A 19,454-nucleotide genomic window follows, 5' to 3' on the forward strand; every position below is an offset into this window, starting at 1 on the left:
ACTACATCCTGAATGTTCACTTCTGAAAAAGAAATTGTTGGTGCAAAGGGTGTGCAGCTCTATGTGCCTTTGAGAAGTCCTGCCATACTGATACCCGGAAAGATAGTTCCAGTGTAATCTCCCCAGAGTGGAATCACATGAGAAAGGCCATAGTGACGTGAAAGAAGTAGTAAGGCTGGCACCATGTCATAGAGGCCAGCCCTGGATCCTATCATAAACCCACTTTCAAGTCACCACCACAGTGGGAAGATACAGAGGTGACTATATGTAAATTAAACTTCACACACAAGGGTGACCTAAAGTAATATCTGTGGGAGAAAAGCATTGCTTAGAGGAACAGAGGACACAGAGTCAGCAGGCCTGGGATACAGGCACACATTTATGTAAATTAAAATTTATATAAAACATGTGACTTATGTAAAACATGTGCATCTAGACCTTTGTATAGAAAAGGTTTTTTGTTACTGTGGTAAAACAAGACCACACCAATACCATTAAAATTTTTTTTAATTTAATTTTATTTTTTGGCTGAATTTAATTTTATTTTTTGGCTGCACTGGGTCTTCATTGCTGTGCATGGGCTTTCTCTAGTTGTGGTGAGCAAGGGCTACTCTTTGTTGCAGTGTGTGGGCTTCTCATTGAGGTGGCTTCTCTTGTTGCAGAGCACAGGCTCTAGAGCATGTGTTCAGTGGTTGTGGCATAAGGGCTTAGTTGTTCCTTGACATATGGGATCTTCCCAGACCAGGGATTGAACCACATCCCCTGCATTGGCAGGTGGATTCTTAACCACTGGACCATAGGGAAGTCCCAGTATTATACTTTTAACAACTTTTTTTTTGGAATATAATTTACAGAGTACAAAGTCCACACACCTTCCACAAACAGTACAGTTTGATGATTTTTAGTAAACTGTGTAGAGTTGTACAATCATTATCATAGTTGAGCTTTAGATGTTCCATCACCCCCAAAAAAGTCCTATATTGGAGAACAGTATGGAGATTCCTTAAAAAACTAGGAATAAAACTACCATATGACCCAGCAAATCCCACTACTAGGCATATACCCTGAGAAAACCATAATTCAAAAAGACACATGTACCCCAGTGTTCACTGCAGCACTATTTACAATAGCCAGGACATGGAAGCAACCTAGATGTCCATCAACAGATGAATGGATAAAGAAGTTGTGGTACATATATACAATGGAATATTACTCAGCCATAAAAAGGAATGAATTTGAGTCAGCTCTAGTGAGGTGGATGAACCTAGAACCTGTTATACAGAGTGAAGTAAGAAAGAGAAAAGCAAAATATATTAATGCATGTATATGGAATCTAGAAAAATGGTACTGATGAACCTATTTGCAGGGCAGGAATAGAGATGAAGACATAGAGAACAGACTTGTGGACATGGGGCATGAGAGGGTAGGATGAAATGAGAAAGTAGCACTGAAATATATACATTTCCATATGTAAAATAGATAGCTAGTGGGGATTTGTTGTATAACACATGAAGCCCAACCCGGTTCTCTGTGACAACCTAGAGGGTGGGATGGGGTGGGGAGTGGGAGAGAGATTCAAGAGAGAGAAGACATATGTATATTTATGGCTGATGCACACTGTTGTATGACAGAAACCAATTGAACATTGTAAAGCAATTACCCTTCAAGTGAAAAAGGGAAAACAAAAAGTCCCATTGTGTTTGAATTCCATTAAAGCCCATAACCATCCCAACCCTGTGTTCTCTCCAAAGACTCATCTATTCTGGACATTTCATATGATGAAATGTCACACTATTCTCACTTCTAAAGAATAGAGTTATTCTTTATAACAAGCTCCACTTGTTTTTCTGATATGTGGTTTCTTTCACTTGACATACTGTTTTTCAAGGTTCATCCATTTTGTAGCAGGTACTTCATTTCTTCATTTATTTTTTGAAATTCTTTTCTTCATTTCACTTCAGTTCTTCATTTCACTTCAGTACTTCATTTCTTTTTGTTGCTGAATAATACACTACATTTGATTTATCTATTCATTAATTGGTAGACATTTGAGTTGTTTCTGCTTTTGGCTATTATGAATAATGATGCTACATACATTCATGTACAAGTTTTTATGTAGACAAATGATGTCATTTCTCTTGACTGTACCTAGAAATGCAATCGCTGGGTCATATGGTAACTGATTAACTGTTTGAGGAATTGACAGACTGTTTCCATGACCTTGACTATCTTGAAGAATACAGGCATAGTCTGTGGTTGTGGGTTTTGAGAAAGAATACCACAGAGTTGAAGCGCCCTTCTCATCACAGCATATCTGGGAGGACATGGTACCTGCATGATATCGCTGAATCACTAGAATTGTTAACCTTCATCACCGGGTTAAGGTGGTGTTTGTTGAGTTTCTGCAGCATACAGTAGCTGTTTTCCATTCACCTACTCTATTCCTTAGGTCACCAAGTCCACCCTGCCCTCAGAGGTGGGAGGCAGATTTCACGTTCACTTTATAGAGATAGGGTATCTACATGTACTATTTAGAATATAATATTATACTGTATAATATTTAGAATATGTCTCCTCTCATTTATTTCATTATTAATTCAATATTTATATAATTGTTTCTGTCAATATGGCTTCATTTTTTTAAAAGTCTATTTTATTTCATTTAGCATCATCCTATTCTTTTATTTTCCACTCTAGAATCTTTCATTACTTGTCTTTATGTGTCATTTGACTAACAGGAATATGCAGAGATGTCAGCCCCCTCCCAACTGCCTGTCCACTGGCCCAGGCAATCAGGAATTGCAGCCCTGAGCTCCAGCCTTTGACTCCAAGTGTGGGAAAGTCATCCGGACTGAGTCAGTAGAAGACTTTCTGGGATGTTCAGATTTGTGTGGCACTTGTCTCTTGTTTGTTTGCTTGCTTGCTTTTAATCATGGATGGGCATGGACATGAATCTAGAGCTGCCAGTGAGCATACCTAGCCTTCCTTGGAGCAAATTACAAAAAGGATGGTGACCAATTAAAGTCACAGGGTGGTGTTCTTTTTTTTTCTTCAAAAAATTTGAGCACTGGGTTGTTGTTGTTGGTTTTTTTTTCACTTTCAAGCACACATGTTGGACAGATAAATCCCACCATGTTAGCTTGGCATGATGAAAAGTACATCCCAGTTCAATGCCCAGTAAAATGGAATTGGTTCTTATTCCCTTCTTGATATTTCATCAAACTTTCTCTTTAATTGTGTGCATTGATTATCCATACTCTAAGGAGCATTAAGTATCTGTGTGTGTGTGTGTGTGTGTGTGTGTGTGTGTGTGTGTGTGTGCACCCAACAAAAAGCAAAGGTAATTCTAGACACATGGAGAAGAAATCATTGTGTCCCATCAGAACAATGCTAAGTGTGTTTAGAGCTGAATGAAAATGGTCTTTATAACCAGAAAAACAAGATAAGCAGCAGACATACAAAATTAAGCTCAGTTCTAGCAATGAGGCTAATCCTTGTCAGTTCATGTTTTAGAAAAAGTCTTTGTGGTAAAATGTACATGTAACAAGAGCCTATGCAGATTTTAATGATATAAAAGTATTAGTTAACAGAGTTAAAACTTGTTGATACAGGAAGTGCCATAGTTTGAGTGTCTGTGCCCCCTCAGAATTCATATGTTGAAATCCTAACCCATAAGGTGATGGGGGGGGGGTGTCCTGGGCCGATTAGGTCATGAGGGCAGAGCTCTAATGAATGGGCTTAATGCTGTTATAAGAGACTTCAGAGAGCTTCTTCCACCATGTGGAGATACAGTGCGAAACCTGTGACCTGGAGGAAGGCCTTTTCCTGACCATGTTTGCAGCATGATCTCAGACTTCCAGCTTCCAGAACTACAAGAAACATATTTCTGTTGTTTATAAGCCTTGTGGTTTTTGGTATTTTTCTTATAGCAGCACGAATGGAATAAGACAGGAAATGATGCCTCATACAAGAATGAAAATAGTTTCTGTTAAAAATGAAAAGCCAGAGATTAAGTTAGTTGTTTACATCAAAGGAAAGCTCATAAAAGAACAGGCAAGGGAATTTCAAAATGAATAAAACCCCATTATTTGGCCACAACTCACTTTTTGTTTAGTGATTTAAAACAAGAAAAATCTAGGGAATTTCCTGGCAGTCCAGTGGTTGGTACTCTGTGCTTTCACTGCCTAGGGCATTGGTTCAATCCCTGGTTGGGGAACTCAGATCCCACAAGCGGTGCTGCCACAACAGTGACAACAAATCTATCCTCATAGTTTTGGAGGACAGAAGTCCAAAATGGGTATTACTGGGCTAAAATTAAGATATCACCTGGGCTGCATCCCTTCTGGAGGGTTTAGAGGAGGACAAGTTTCCTTGCCTATTCCAGCTTCAAGTGGCTGACTGCATTCCTAGGCTTGTGGCCCCTTCTGGCTCATGTATTGAGGCTTGTGGCCTCCATCTTCAAAGCCAGCAGAATAGCATTTTCCAAACTTTTTCTCACTTCTATCCTTGCATCTGTGGTAACATCTCTTTCTCTCATCCCTTTGCCTCCTTCTTTCCCTTGAAATGACACTGTTTTACAAATAACTGTGGTAAAATATACATGATAGAATTCAGTTTTAACCAATTTCAAGTGTACAGTTCAGTAGCCTTACTTACATTCACAATGTTGTGTAAGCATTACCACTATGTATTTCTAGAGCTTTCTTATCCTCTCGAATAGAAACTCTGTACTGATTAAACAATAACTCCCCATTCTCTTCTTCCCCCAGTCCTTGGTAACCTCTCTTATACTTTCTGTCTCTGAGTTTACCTATTCGAGATACCTCATATAAGTTGAACTTGTCCTTTTGGGTCAGGATTATTTCCCATAGCATAATGTTTTCAAGGTTCATCCATGTTGTAGCATGTATCAGAATTTTATTCCTTTTTAAGGCTGAATAATATTCCATTGTATGTGTATATCAGATTTAAAAAATCCATTGATGTTATTGATGGACACTTGGGTTGCTTCCACCTTTTGGCTATTGTGAATAATGCTGCTATGAACTTTGGTGTACAAGTATCTGTTTGAGTCCCTGCTTTCAGTTCTTTTGGGAATATGCCTAGAAGTGGAATTGTTAGATAATATAGTAATTCTGTGTTTACTTACTTGAGAACCCAGCATACTGCTTTCTTACATTCCCACCAACAGTGTACAAATGTCTTAGTTTCTGTATAACCTTGCCAACACTTGTTAGTTTCCATTAAAAAAAAATAATATCCATACCATTAGATGTGAAGTGGTTATCTTATTGTGGTTTTGATTTGCATTTCCCTAGAGACTAGTTTGGAGAAGGAAATGGCAACCCACTCCAGTGTTTTTGCCTGGAGAATCCCAGGGACAGAGGAGCCTGGCGGGCTGCTGTCTATGGGGTCACACAGAGTCGGACACGACTGAAGCGACTTAGCAGCAGCAGCAGCAGTGACTAGTGTTAAGCATCTTTTCATGTGCTTATTGTCCATTTGTGTATCTTTTTTGGAGAAATGTGTATTCAAGTCCTTTCTCCATTTTTGCATTGTGTTGTTAGTTTTTTTTTGTTGTTGTTGTTCCTGAGTTATAAAACTTCTATATATCCTAGATATTAATCTGTTATCAGATATTTGATTTACAAATATCTTCTCCCATTCTGTATATTGTCATTTCACTCTCCTGACAGTGTGCTTTGATTCAGAAAAGTTTTAAATTTTGATGAAGTCCAATTTATTTATGTTTTCTTTTGTTTCCTTACACTTTTGCTGTTGTATCCAAGAATCACTGCCAAGTCTAGTGTCATGAAGCTTCCTCCAGTGTTTTCTTAGAGTTTGATAGTTTTAACTCTTATGTTTAGGTCTTAGATACATTTCAAATTCATTTTAAAATATGGTATAAAGTAAGGGTGTAACTTCCTTTTTATGCATATGGATGTCCACCTTCCCCTGCACCATTTGTTGAAAAGACTTCTTTTCACCATTGAATAGGGTTGTCAGTGAAGCTCTTCAATTGAGTTCTTATATTGAATCACTATGTTGTACACCTGAAACTAATATTATATGTCCATTTTTTATCTGTATAAAACCCCCAAAACAAGAAAGTATGCTTCAGGTGATGAATAGGATTCAGCTACAAGATTATTAGACTTTATTAAAGACACATGAAAACTGTAAAACCATCAAAACTATGAAAATATCAAGTTGCTCATATTTATACAAAGTCTAGCATTTATTGAGCTGTTACTGTGCCTAGCACTGTTCAAAGGGATTTCACCTATTAATTAAATCTCAAAGTAACAACCCATTGGGAACAAGACAAGGATGCCTGTTTTCACCACTCCTGTTCAATCTAGCATGGGAATTTCACTACACGGTAGGCATCAAGCTAATGGTACAGAAAGAGAACACTTCACTGACAACCCCATCTATAGTAATCCTTGACCCAGTGTTTTCTGCTCTATTTATGTGTTTATTTTCTTCAAAACACTCATCCCCATGTGAAATTGCCCTGCTTATTCATTTACCTACTTATTGCCAGTTTTCCCAAACTAGAATGAACTAACTCCAGGGATCTTACCATGGACCACACGTGGGAAAATTTTGACCAAACTGTTGACATTGTGTAGCATTAATTTAATGCCTACCATGCAGAGTTCTATGATTTCTGGGATCTCCGTTAATGTAATTACTCAAAAATGCATTGGTCCTTCCCTCCCACATACAGACACAGACTTTTTTCCCACATGGGCACATACCTAAACTCCACAATACTCCTGGGTGGTCAGAAGCATTGGGTACTGTTATCCTGTTTTATAGGAGACAATGGAGAGAAGGGTGGTGACTTACCTAGAGTGTCCCGATGATGGGGCCCAATCTCTTCACTCTTGCTCTAGGAACCCATCTAGCAGATTCAACATCACAGCTGGTTCTTGTTTACTGAATCCTGTTTCTGTGGCTCAGTGTCCACATCCTTCTGTGATGTCCCACTTTAAGGAAGAGTAAGGAGATAAAACAGCGCATGGAATAGAGAGGAAAGTGAGAGGAGAGGAAAGTACATGAAACACAGGGAAAAGGGTTGGGGATGGCCTGCCTGTCCCCTCTCAGTTCCCTGGAAGCTGTGCAATGATGCTTCCCCAGCTCCATCACACAGCCCCCTCCACACACTGTGAAACTACTTTGCAAAGAGTAAAAAATGTCTTAAATGGTTTGTTTTCTTTGATATCAACTCTTCTTGGAAAATTCATATGTATTCAAAGCAGTTCCAAATGCTGTTGACCACAAGTCTGCATTATTTTTGTTCAGCCATAACTTCCCTCAACAGTGTAGGTTGACTGGTCCACACTGTAGAGGGGCCCCTCCCAGAGAACAGGGTATTCACCCTCCATTACCCCACCTCTGTACAGGCTTCTCAGACTTTCTCCCACCACCTGTCATCCTTTGTCCACAACACTGGACACAGCTTTTTAGACCCTGCTCCTATGCCCCATTGGTCTCTCAAGTCACTTTCCCCCTTGCCCTGTGCTCCTTTTTGCCCACCCACCACCCACTGCCAAGGTGCAGCCAACAGTGTTTCACGTTATGCAGGCCCCGGAGTATATGTTTCTACAGTCTTTTACAACTATCCGTTTTTTTCAGATAAAAGAACCATTTTACACATTCACAGGCTGCCTTCTAAGAGAGGGTATTACCTTTTTTTTTTTTTTTTTGCTTCTCCTTGACCTTGTTTGTCGAGTTTGAGGATGGCGATACGTTGGTGCCACCTCGTGACAGAAGCCTGAACTGCAGCTTGAAAACCCGCAGTGGAGCAGAGGAAGGTGGGAGGGAGGGGCCGTGTCTCACACAGACCTGGCAGAGCCTTCTGGAAGCCTGAGTGGGGAGTGCGGGCAGATTGCTATGGTTTGAGGATATTGATGGCCTCCAGACAGAAAGAGCAGACTCCGTCTATGTTAAAGAGAAAGGTCAATGTGAATAGAAGGTATTATTTTAATTTCTATTTTACTGGTCCATAAATTGAAAAATTAATGAAACAATAGAAAATAGTGATATAGCCCCAATTATAATTAGAAATTTAGACCATAACAAAAGCAGCATGACAAATCAGTGGAGATATGATGGAGGATTAAGAAGTGGTTTTGAGATAACTAGATAACCATAAGGTTAAAAAGATAAAAAGGGATCCATTTCTATATCTTATAGCAGGATACATTCCAAAATGGTTCTGAATGAAATATAAAATAAATGTGCATACAAGTATTAGAAGAAAAATAAAAGAAATGTCCATACAAGTATTGGAAGAAAACAGGGAGATTCTATGATCTGGAAGCAGAGGAAATTTTCCTAAGTATAAATCAATATCCAGGAGCATTAAAGAAGAAAGTTGACATATTTGAGGACATAAGAAGAACAATGACAACTCTGCATGGCAAAAATACACTAGCCAATTAAAGACACTGGGAAAAACATTTGCAGCTAATATCTTTAACAAAGCATTAATATCCCTCCAATATAAACACTTATCAATATAAAAACATGAAAAAACCCTATCAAAGTTAACAGAAAAAAATAGATTGTCTTTAAATGTATGAAAAATGTCTCTGGCTTGTTTTAATTAAGAGAGATGCAATTAACACTACACTAAAATACTAGTTTTTTTACTCTTAGACTAGCAGTGATCCAGATGTTTATCAATACAGTGGGTGAGGACGTGGAAAACCATGTCCTTTTCACCCTGCTCACAGGGATGCAAAATGGTGCGCTCACTGTAGTAGGCTTAATGGTCTCTGCAAAGATAGCAGGTTCTAACCCCTGGATCCTCTAAATATTGCCTTATATGGAAAAGGGTGTTTGTAGAGGTACTTAAATTAAGGATCTCAAAATGGGGAGATTAGATTTTTCACATGGGTCCTAAAGGCAGACCCAAGTGTCCTTATAAGAGAGGAGCAGAGGGACAGTTGACAGAGAGAAAAGAGGAGAAGGCAGTGTGGCCAAGGATGCAGATGCTGGAGTGATGGAGCCACACGCTAAGGAATGCTGGTAGCCAACAGAAGCTGAAAGAAGCAAGGAGGCTCCCTTATAGTCTCAGAAAGAAGTTAAGTCTGCCAACACCCTGATTTTGGCCCACTGAAACTATTTTTGGACTCCTAGCCTCCAGAACTATGAAATATTTCTGTTGTTTAAGGACACTAAGTTTGTAGTAATTTATTTTAGTAGTCATAGGAAACTAATGCAATCATTACGGTGGGGCATTTTATAATATGGTGGGGAATTTTATATGCCTTTACCCTTTGACTCACAGGTCTTATATAGGAGTAGCCTGATGATATATTGGCAGTGATAGAAAAAGATTTTAGATATAATAAAAATATAGATATGGATATTCACTCTGGCACTATTTGAACAGCAAAACAATGGCAACAACTTAAATTTCATCAGTTATGTGATGGATGAATAAAGTACCAAATAACCACACAAAAGTGTACACTAAGTAAGGTGTAAAGAATGATGAAAATTTCCACATAAGCCATGGAAGGATCTCCAGAATATAATGTTAAGTGAAAAAGTCAATGTACATAAGGGTCTATATGGATGTATTGTTTACTTACATTATGAATATAGTAAAGTTGCAAGATATAAAATTAATACACAGAAATCCCTTGCATTCCTATACACTAACAATGAGAAAACAGAAAGAGAAATTAAGGAAACAATCCCATTCACCACTGTGATGAAAAGAATAAAATACTTAGGAATAAATCTACCTAAAGAAACAAAAGACCTACAGAGAAACAAAAGGCAAGGGTGGGATGATTTGAGAGAATAGCACTGAAACATGTGTATTACCATATGTGAAATAGATCACCAGTCCAAGTTTGATGCATGAAACAGGGCACTCAAAGCCAGTGCACTGGGACAACCCAGAGGGATGGGATGGGGAGGGAGGTGGGAAGGGGATTCGGATGGGGGACACATATATACCTGTGGCGGATTCATGTCAATGTATGGCAAAAACCACCACAATATTGTAAAGTAATTAGCCTCCAATTAAAATAAATAAATTATTATTTAATAAAAAAAGGTAGATGGAAAGAACTTCTGTTTTGGAGACCAGAAGGAGTAGGTACACTTCTTCCTGTATATTTTTTTTAATTTACTTTTTTTTTTTTTTTTTTGGCTGTGCTAGATCCTCATTGTGTCTGGATCTTTCTCTAGTTGTAGCATGTATGGGCTTCTCTAGTTGCAGTGCAGACTCAGTTGCCCTGTGGCATGTGGGATCTTGGTTCCCCAATCAGGGATCGAACCTGCGTCCCCTGCATTGGAAGGCTGATTCTTAACCACTGGACCACCAGGGAAATCCCTACACTTCTATTTCTTCTGCAAGGTGCAGCTAAAATCTTTGGATATTACATATAAAACAAATATAGAACTCTGAAAGGTGGAAAGAAAGAAGAGAGTATCTTGGGACTTGGGGACCTAAGGTATGGCATGCATTGAATTCCTTTGGTTTTATTTCTGTCTCATATGTCCGAGATGGGGTGCTGGAAGGGCAAGTGACTCAAAAATGCCAACAGGAAAGGCAAGAATAGCTTGACATGGAACCAGAAAAGAAAGAAAGCTTTTAGACAACAATTGCCCTAACATCACAGAGTAAAACACAGCTGTGCCCTCACCATGGCAGCAAAGACTGAGTGGGAAATGTGGATTCCACGCTTACTTGATTGTAACCAAGTACCCCTCCCCCACTCTTTGGGATGGTATCAGAGAAGACCCCATGGGAAAGAGGGACTGTCATCCCCACCTGGTGGAAATGAGCACCCACCTTACTGCCCTACACAGTGTCGAGGGAGGCCACATAGAGAGCAGTAAGGAAGTGTCTTTCCCTACCTTCCAGGGTGGTATCAGTGGAAGCCTGGTGGGGAGTGAAATTCTACTTTAACCAAGCAGTAGTAACGAGGCAGCACTTCCCTTCCACTCCCATCCCTGTCCCTCCCCATGTTAATAAAAATTGAGTGGGAAGCCTGGACTTTTATCTTCTTTGCCATCTGTCTCTATGGTTAGGAATGCATGCTTGGAGGCACTAACATCCATGGAGAGGATCCTAATACCTCACTAGCAAGGTTGTGGTGAGGAATAACTTCAGCCAACAAGGTGAAAAACCTATCCCTTGGCCATGTATTTTTTTTAAGCTTCATAAATATTAGATGTCTGTCCCCCACAGATCGCAGAACTCATGTAGTTTCTTAATCTGTGCCTTCTCAATTAGGGCCCTTTAACCTGGATGCAGGTCAGAATCACCAGCATTGAAACATGTATATTACCATATGTGAAATAGATCACCAGTCCAAGTTTGATGCATGAAACAGGGCACTCAAAGCCAGTGCACTGGGACAACCCTGAGGGATGGGATGGGGAGGGAGGTGGGAGGGGGGTTCAGGATGGGGGACACATGTACACCCATGGCTGATTCATGTCAATGTATGGCAAAATCACTACAATACTGTAAAATAATTAGACTCTGATTAAAATAAATTAATTAAACAAAAAATATCACCTTGGGAATCCTTTCCTAAACCCTCCCTCACCCTAAATTCTCTTGTTGGTAGGAATAGGACTTCTGTATCCAAGGCCATTCAAATCATTCTGCTGTAATAACATGGGCATCAGAAAGTGGATATGCTCATTTGGCATCAACAGTGTATTCCAGTGCCCATCGCCCCTTCATTGCTCCAACACCATCTATTACCATCCTGTCTTTATCGTGAATCTGATTGCTCATTTCCCCAGACATGGCCTATAGGAAGGGTCATCTAAGATGGCTGGTCTGAAGACGGGAGGTGTTTCGTTCTGATGAAAAAGGACATAGTGGTAGCTCAGACAGTAAAGAATCTGCCTGCAGTGCGGGAGACCTGGGTTCGATCCCTGGGTCAGGAAGATCCCCTGGAGAAGGGCATGGCTACCCACTCCAATTTCTTGCCCGGGGAAGCCCATGAACAGAGGAGCCTGGTGGGCTACAGTCCATGGGGTCGCAAAGAGTTGGGCATGACTGAGTGACTAAACACACATAGTGCCCGGGCACACACTTACCACCTGGCGGTTACTATAGAAACGTGACGTCAACAAGGCGACCTTGGACGACTTTTTAATGGAGACAAAAGAGCCCGGTGGCAGGGAGGAGAGCAGGTATTGCCTTCAGGTGTTTGAAACTGAGTTGGGAAAGTGAGTTCCTGCGGTGGGCGCTGGACCGCCCTGGGGTATGGGGGAACAAAGGGATCCACACTCAAGTCGCCGGTTTCCTGCTTTGGGTCTCGGTGCCCCACTGTCTCGTAGGTAAAGCACTGGGGTCCCACCTGGCCCCAGTGAGTGCGGTGTCCTGCTTCAAGGGTGTTCTGGAGCCAGTTTCCTCCTAAAGGCAGGGGCGCGGGAGATCAGACAGGTAGCGATTCTCTTTGGCCGCAGCTTTCCCCTCTGTAACACGAGGATAAGAATCTTTCCCCCACAGAATCTCTGAGAACATTCAGTGAAAACACATGAGTAAGCCAATGGCCCTGTGGTTTTTGCGGGATCATGAACGTCTGTATGAATTCAGGCCACCTCTTACTCCTTTTCCACTTTGTTGTTAAGGGATAGATGAGGAAAGGAGATGAAAAAGTCCGTGGTATGAAGCTCATTGTAACATCTGGTTGTTATGATCACTACCCAATTGTTTCAATGTCATTGTCACTAACACAGTGCCTAGCACGGTGCGGGGCACACAGTTACACCGGTAAACCATGTTGATTGCTGGATGTGTCTTTCCCTGTGCAGCCCTCATGCCGGTGGCCTTTCTCATATCAGGTGTGTGAAGAAGACCGCTTCTGAGGATCAGTGTCCTGATGGCTGATGGAGTTTCTACTTCTACTCCATTCAAGGGCACGGTCCTCAGCAGACCCCAACACTTCACATCTTCAGTTGGATATGAGGCCTGACTCAAGTTTGAGTTCATAGATCTGATAAAAACATGTTGTGAAATAGCTACTGTAAGCTTCTAGCCTAAAAGTAGAGAAGCTACTTTGATCTCATCATGGGAAAGAGATTTAGCAAGTGGAATATCATTCCATCAGGTGCTAGCTACATGCATAGTAGTAGTCCTGAGGCCCATCTGAGAGAAGACTTTTTTTTTTTCTTTTTGGTTGAAAAGCAATGAATTGTCCAGTTGATATAGGAACTTACTTAGTCTTAAACAAGCATTTGCAATAAATATACCAAATTGTTTTCACTGTACAAATAATAATCATCATTTCCCATGTATCTGTCAGATGAATGTGGAAATATACAGTTTTTAGCTCTACTAGCAATTTGAGATTGTAATATAGATTGTTCTCTGCTGACCATGTTTTTTGTTCCATTCTATATTGAAATTTTTTAAAGAGGCAGAAAATTTGCAAGTGTTAGTGTATTTATTTATTGTTTGGCTACACCTCATGGCATGTGGGAATTTTAGTTTTCCAACCAATAATCGAACCCATGCCCCCTGCAGTGGAAGTGCAGTCTTAACCACTGGACCACCAGGGAAGTCCAAGTGTTAGTCTAAAATGTCAATTATTGGAACTTAATATTTAAAAATAATCATCCTAGAGTTTACTCTCTTATAATGATACTCAGCCTCATTCTCCGAAAGAACCAGTTACTCTTAAATACCATTATGATTATTTTCCTAGAATATAATATTTTTATTTCTGTATTTCAGATAGAAGTCAGCTTTCCCTAAATATTTGGATACATTTCATTGCAAATGATTATTTCTATTTTGGCTATATGTTGTGTGGACCAATCTGATAAAACATAATGTGGACCTGTTAATACTATAAGAGCATAATTGTGGGAATCTTTCAACTGATTAATTGTATCAGAGAATTTTAAATATATAAATATATTCCAAATACTTTATTGAGGTATGGTTAACATACAATATAATGTACATATTTAAAGTATATGCTTTGATGTTTTGATATATGTATGCACCTGTGAATCCAATACTATAGTCCAGATAATGAACATATCCATCAACTTAAAAAGCATCCTAGTGCTCCTTTGTAATCTACCTACCTCTCTCTCTACATCACCCTACCCCTTTCCCAGATAACTAGTGATCTTCTGTCACAATAGATTAGTTTTCTTTTCCTTTATGAATGGAATCATACAATGTATAGTTTTTGTCTTCTTTCCTTCGACCTAATTATTTCTGGATTTATCCTCCTGTTACACATACAAATACTTCTTTCTTTTTAATGTTGACTAATATTCCATTATATGACTATACCACAATTTGTTTTATCCATTGATCTGTTAATGGGTATTTAGGTGGTTTCCAATTTGGGACTCTGGTAAATAAAGCTGCTACTAACATTTGTATATTAGTCTTTGTATAGACATAGACTGTCTTCCTCTAGGATAAATGGCTGGATAATGTGATGGATGTGAAATTAATGTTATAAGAAAACACTAAACTTTTCCAAAGTGGCTGCACCATTTTTCACTGCCAACAGCTATGTACGAGAGTTCCGTCTTCCACAACCTTGCCAAAACTTTGTATGGTCAGTCTTTTAAATTTTGGCCTTTCTCAGAGAGGTATAGTGGTATCACATAGTTTTCATTTATATTTCCCTAATGACTCTGAATGTTTGACAAAAGATGATTAGCATCTTTTCATGCACTTATTTGACATTTGTATATCTATTCTGATGGAGTGTCTATTCAAATATTTTGTCCATTTATTTGTTAGAGTGTCTGTTTTCCTATTTACCTTTGTGAAATTTTCTATATTCTGGGTGCAAGACTTTTATCAGATACATGATTTGCAAATATTTCCTCCCATTGAGTGGCTTGCCTTTTAATTCTCTCAACAGAGTCTTTGGGATAGAAGAAATGTTGAAGTTTGGGGGATTCCAATTTATTTATCCGTTCACTTATGGATTGTAGTTTTGGTTTTGCATCTATGGAATCTTACCTGACCTAAGGTCACAAGGATTTTCTCCTGTGCTTTCTTCTAGAAGTTTTATGTTTTATATTTGGGTCTGTGCTCAATTTTGAGTTGACTTTTGTATATGGTGCATTACACATATCAAAATTTATATTTGTGCATGTGGATATTCATTTGTCCCAGCCCCGTTTGTTGAAAAGACTATCTTTTCTTCACTGAATTGCCATTATAGCTGTCAAAAATCAGCTGTCTGAGTCCAGAAATGGACTCCTTATTCTATTCCATTGATATCCTTGTCTTCCTTGATGGCAGTAAGTACCACACTGTCTTGATTACTGAAGATGTGTAATGATTCTTGAAGTCCGGTAGTTTTGATCCTCTGGCTTTATTCTTTTTCAAAGTTGTTTTTCATAGTCTAGGTCCTTTACATTTCAATACGAATTTTAGAATCAGTTTGTCACTTCATGGCAAATAGATGGGAAAACAGTGGAAACAGTGACAGACTTTATTTTTTGGGCTCCAAAATCACTGCAGACGGTGACTACAGCCATGAAATTAAAAGACACTTGCTCCTTGGAAAAAAAGCTATGACCAACCTAGACAGCATATTAAAAAGCAGAGACATTACTTTGCCAACAAAGGTCCATCTAGTCAAAGCTATGGTTTTTCCAGTAGTCATGTATGGATGTGAGAGTTGGACTATAAAGAAAGCTGAGCACCAAAGAATTGATGCTTTTGAACTGCGGTGTTGGAGAAGACTCTTGAGAGTCCTTTGGACAGCAAGGAGATTCAACCAGTCCATCCTAAAGGAAATCAGTCCTGAATATTCATTGGAAGGACAGATGCTGAAGCTGAAACTCCAACACTTTGGCCACCTGATGCGAAGAACTGACTCATTTGAAAAGACCCTGATGCTGGGAAAGATTGAAGGCAGGAGGAGAAAGGGATGACAGAGGATGAGATGGTTGGATGGCATCACCGACTCAATGGACGTGAGTTTGAGTAAACTCCGGGAGTTGGTGATGGACAGGGAGGCCTGGCATGCTGCAGTCCATGAGGTCGCAAAGAGTTGGACATGACTGAGCGACTGAACTGAACTGAACTGAGAGAAGAACCAGTTGAGTCTGCTAGACATGTTCCTGTAGCAAGAGTGAAGAGATTGGACCCCATCATTGGGACACTTTAGGTAAGTCACTACCCTTTCCCATGCCTTGCCTATACAACAGGATAATGCTCCCAACCACCCAGAATTATTGTGGAGTTTAATTGTGATCATGTGGTAAAGCAATCAGTAGTTGTAGGTGGGAGGGAAGGGCCAGTGTACTTCATTAACAGACAAACCCCAGACATATTAGAACTCTGCATGGTAAACATTAAAGTAGTGCTATACAACTGTCACATGTTTAGGTCAGGATCTTTTCAGATGTGGTCTGTGGACCACTTTATCAAAATTGTCAGAGGTGCTTGTTGAAATTGCCAACTTCTTGGCTCAGTCTAGGTTTGAGGGGAGGTGGTAGGAAGTGTCAAACAGTTGGTTCTGACTTACCTTAGTGAAAAACACTGCTGTTGGTTTGCAACAAGGTGTTCTTAAAACTTTGAATCTTTTGATGTGTATTTTCAGTTTCTTTTGTCATGCAGGTGTTTTTTTGGTAGCTTAAAAATGTGTATTAAAGTATAGTTGATTTACAGTGTTGTGTTAAATTTCTTCTGTCTAGCAGAGTGGCTCAGTTATGTGTATATATACACACATATTCTTTTTCATATTCTTTTCCATTATGGTTTGTCACAGGATATTGAATACAGTTCCCCGTGCTGTATAGTAGAACCTTGTTGCTTATCCATCCTATATGTAATAGTTTGCCTCTGCTAATCCCAAACTCCCGTTTCAGTTTTTAATATCTGTGTCTGCTCCTGTGTTTCAGATAAGATAACAATTCCTTCAAACTTTTTTTTTATTGATTTATATGCAGGGCATTGAACTAGGCACAGGGGGACACAACCCAGAGAAACAAGATAGACAGGGTCCCTGAATCTTTCATTCTAGTTTGGGAAAACTGGCAATAAGCAGGCAAGTCTGTAAGTGGGGCAATTTCACATGGGGATGAGTGCTTTGAAGGAAATAAACACATAAATGGAGTAGAAAACTTTGGGTCAGAGGTTACTGTCCATGGGGTTGTCAGTGAAGCTCTTTCTTAGAAAGTAATATTTGAGCTGAGCCCTGAAAGACAAGCAGATGCCAGGCCCAAGAAGACCTTTTTGTCAGCAGCCTTTCACTGTGTGAGCACCAGTTATTCCAGGAGGAGATGACGAGCTTGAGTGATTGGAACCTGGCAGACAAAGTGTGGAGTGGTAGATGAGGTCAAAAAGCCAGACAGGAGCCAATCCAGTGACTGTAAGGTGAAGTGATAGTATTTACACTCACATGTTTTATAAGTGACAGATCTTGCATTTGGCCCTGGTCTGTCTCCAGAGCCCACACTCCTAAAAGTGAAAGTGTTAGTCGCTTCTGTCGTGTCCGACTCTTTGCAACCCCGTGGGCTGTAGCCTGCCAGGCTCCTCTGTCCATGGAATTCTCCAGGCATGAATACTAGAGTGGGTTGCCATTCCCTTCTCTGGGGAATCTTCCCAACCCAGGGATCAAAACCGGGTCTCCTGCACTGCAGGCATATTCTTTACCGTCTGAGCCATCACAGTTTTAACTGGTACACTTATGAAGAAGAAAAAGACGTGTTGAGATGTAACAGCCCATAGTGAATGATGTTAGGCTAAGACCGTATCTGTTTGGATGAAGACTATGTTTCAATAGCTGTTTTCCATTTATAGAGGGCATTTATTTAAGAAAAATGAAAAATTAATTATAAAAACAAAAAGGTAATAATTATTACAGTTACTATGCACTAGACAATTTGGCTGTTAAAATAGTTATGTGGACTTCCATGGTGAATTCTATTCTTTTTATGATTTCAGAGTGCTGTCCGAATGGTGATCTTATTGCTCTATGTCTGAGGTCTTCTGGTTGGGCATCAGGGATAGTCTGATTCACTTGATAGGTGAGACCAGAGGAAGTGTGGTGACCTACTGAATGTCACATAGGGTTAGTGGGTTAGGTCTTCCCCTTGGGTGACTTCTGTCTACCACCCAGTTTTCTGTCCATCAGACATGGCACTAGCCTGTGTTCCTACATGTAGTAAATCACTTCTTGCCTCAGAGGATACATGCTTCTTTGAGGTTAACCTGCAGGTAACATAGAACAACACTAAGTGCCTTCAATTAAAAGGTACTTCTTCTTCCCCAAACTCAGTTGGGAGATTAGAAGAAAATTTCCTGAAATCTTATGGCATATACTCTTTTGTGTCTGGCTCCTTTAAGTGAACATAATGTGTATGTGATTTATGTTACTGTTGTCTGTAGTGGTAGATCATTCATTCTCATTGGTGTACAGTATTATATTGTGTGGATATTTCACAATATATGTATTTATAATGGAGGCTTGTGTATTTCCCAGTTTTTTACTTACTGTAAATAATGTTGCTATGAATGATCTTGTGCATAGCTTTTGGGTAGATGTTTATTTTCTTTCTCTTGGGCACGGACCTAAGAGAGGCATTTCTGCATCATAGGACTGAGCTCAGTAGGAATTGCCAAATAGTTTTCAAAGGGTTCTTTTCAGTCTATATTCCCTATCATTAGCAACACTTGGTAGTTTCCATGTTTCTCATTTTTGTTGTTCAGGTAAGCATGCTATAATATCTTACTGTGGTTTTAATTGTGATTTCTCTGAAGTCGTAATTCTCATGTATATTAAAAAAAGCCTCCTTTTTTTTTTTAACCTTCTACCCATTTGCTTAAGAAATTGCATATTTTGTCCTGTGGAGTTTATATTCCTCATTCTGTTGAATATATCCTTATTGTTTTGTTGTTTGTATTCCTCTGCCTTCCTCCTCTATTACTGTAAAAGTGGTGATTAGATTTAGAGGCTTGATCCAGTTCACATTTTTTTGGTAAGAATGCTTCAGATTTAATGTTGTACATCTTTTAATCTTACACCAGGAGGCTCATTCTGTCTGGCTGTCTCTTCTGACACTAAATTGATCATTGGATTCAGGTGATCTGATTCAGGTTATCAACCTGATCTATCCATTAGAAAGTATCCCATCTGCTTCTTACCTCATGTTTTTTGTAGCCTCCCAACATAGTTGCCTTGGAGAAGGCAGCTGCACCCCACTCCAGTACTCTTGCCTGGAAAATCCCATGGATGGAGAAGCCTGGTGGACTGCAGTCCATAGGGTCGCTAAGAGTCAGACACAACTGAGCAAATTCACTTTCACTTTTCACTTTCATGCATTCGAGAAGAAAATGGCAACCCACTCCAATATTCTTGCCTGGAGAATCCCAGGGATGGGGAGCCTGGTAGGCTGCCGTCTATGGGGTTGCACAGAGTCGGACATAACTGAAGCGACTTAGCAGCAACATAGTTGCCTAGATAGAT

General features: G+C 39.7%; 1 long non-coding RNA gene across 1 annotated transcript in view; it reads left to right on the forward strand.

Moving 5' to 3' along the window:
- Positions 1–5,271, forward strand: part of LOC139034226 (uncharacterized) — a 49,978-nt gene extending 44,707 nt beyond the window's left edge. Inside the window, exon 4 of the long non-coding RNA XR_011486645.1 lies at positions 2,739–5,271. This is a non-coding gene — a long non-coding RNA (uncharacterized lncRNA). The remainder of the gene's footprint in view (positions 1–2,738) is intronic.
- Positions 5,272–19,454: the final 14,183 nt, after the last annotated feature.

Source organism: Odocoileus virginianus, unplaced genomic scaffold (genome assembly GCF_023699985.2).
Source record: "Odocoileus virginianus isolate 20LAN1187 ecotype Illinois unplaced genomic scaffold, Ovbor_1.2 Unplaced_Contig_56, whole genome shotgun sequence".
Lineage (NCBI taxonomy): Eukaryota > Metazoa > Chordata > Mammalia > Artiodactyla > Cervidae > Odocoileus > Odocoileus virginianus.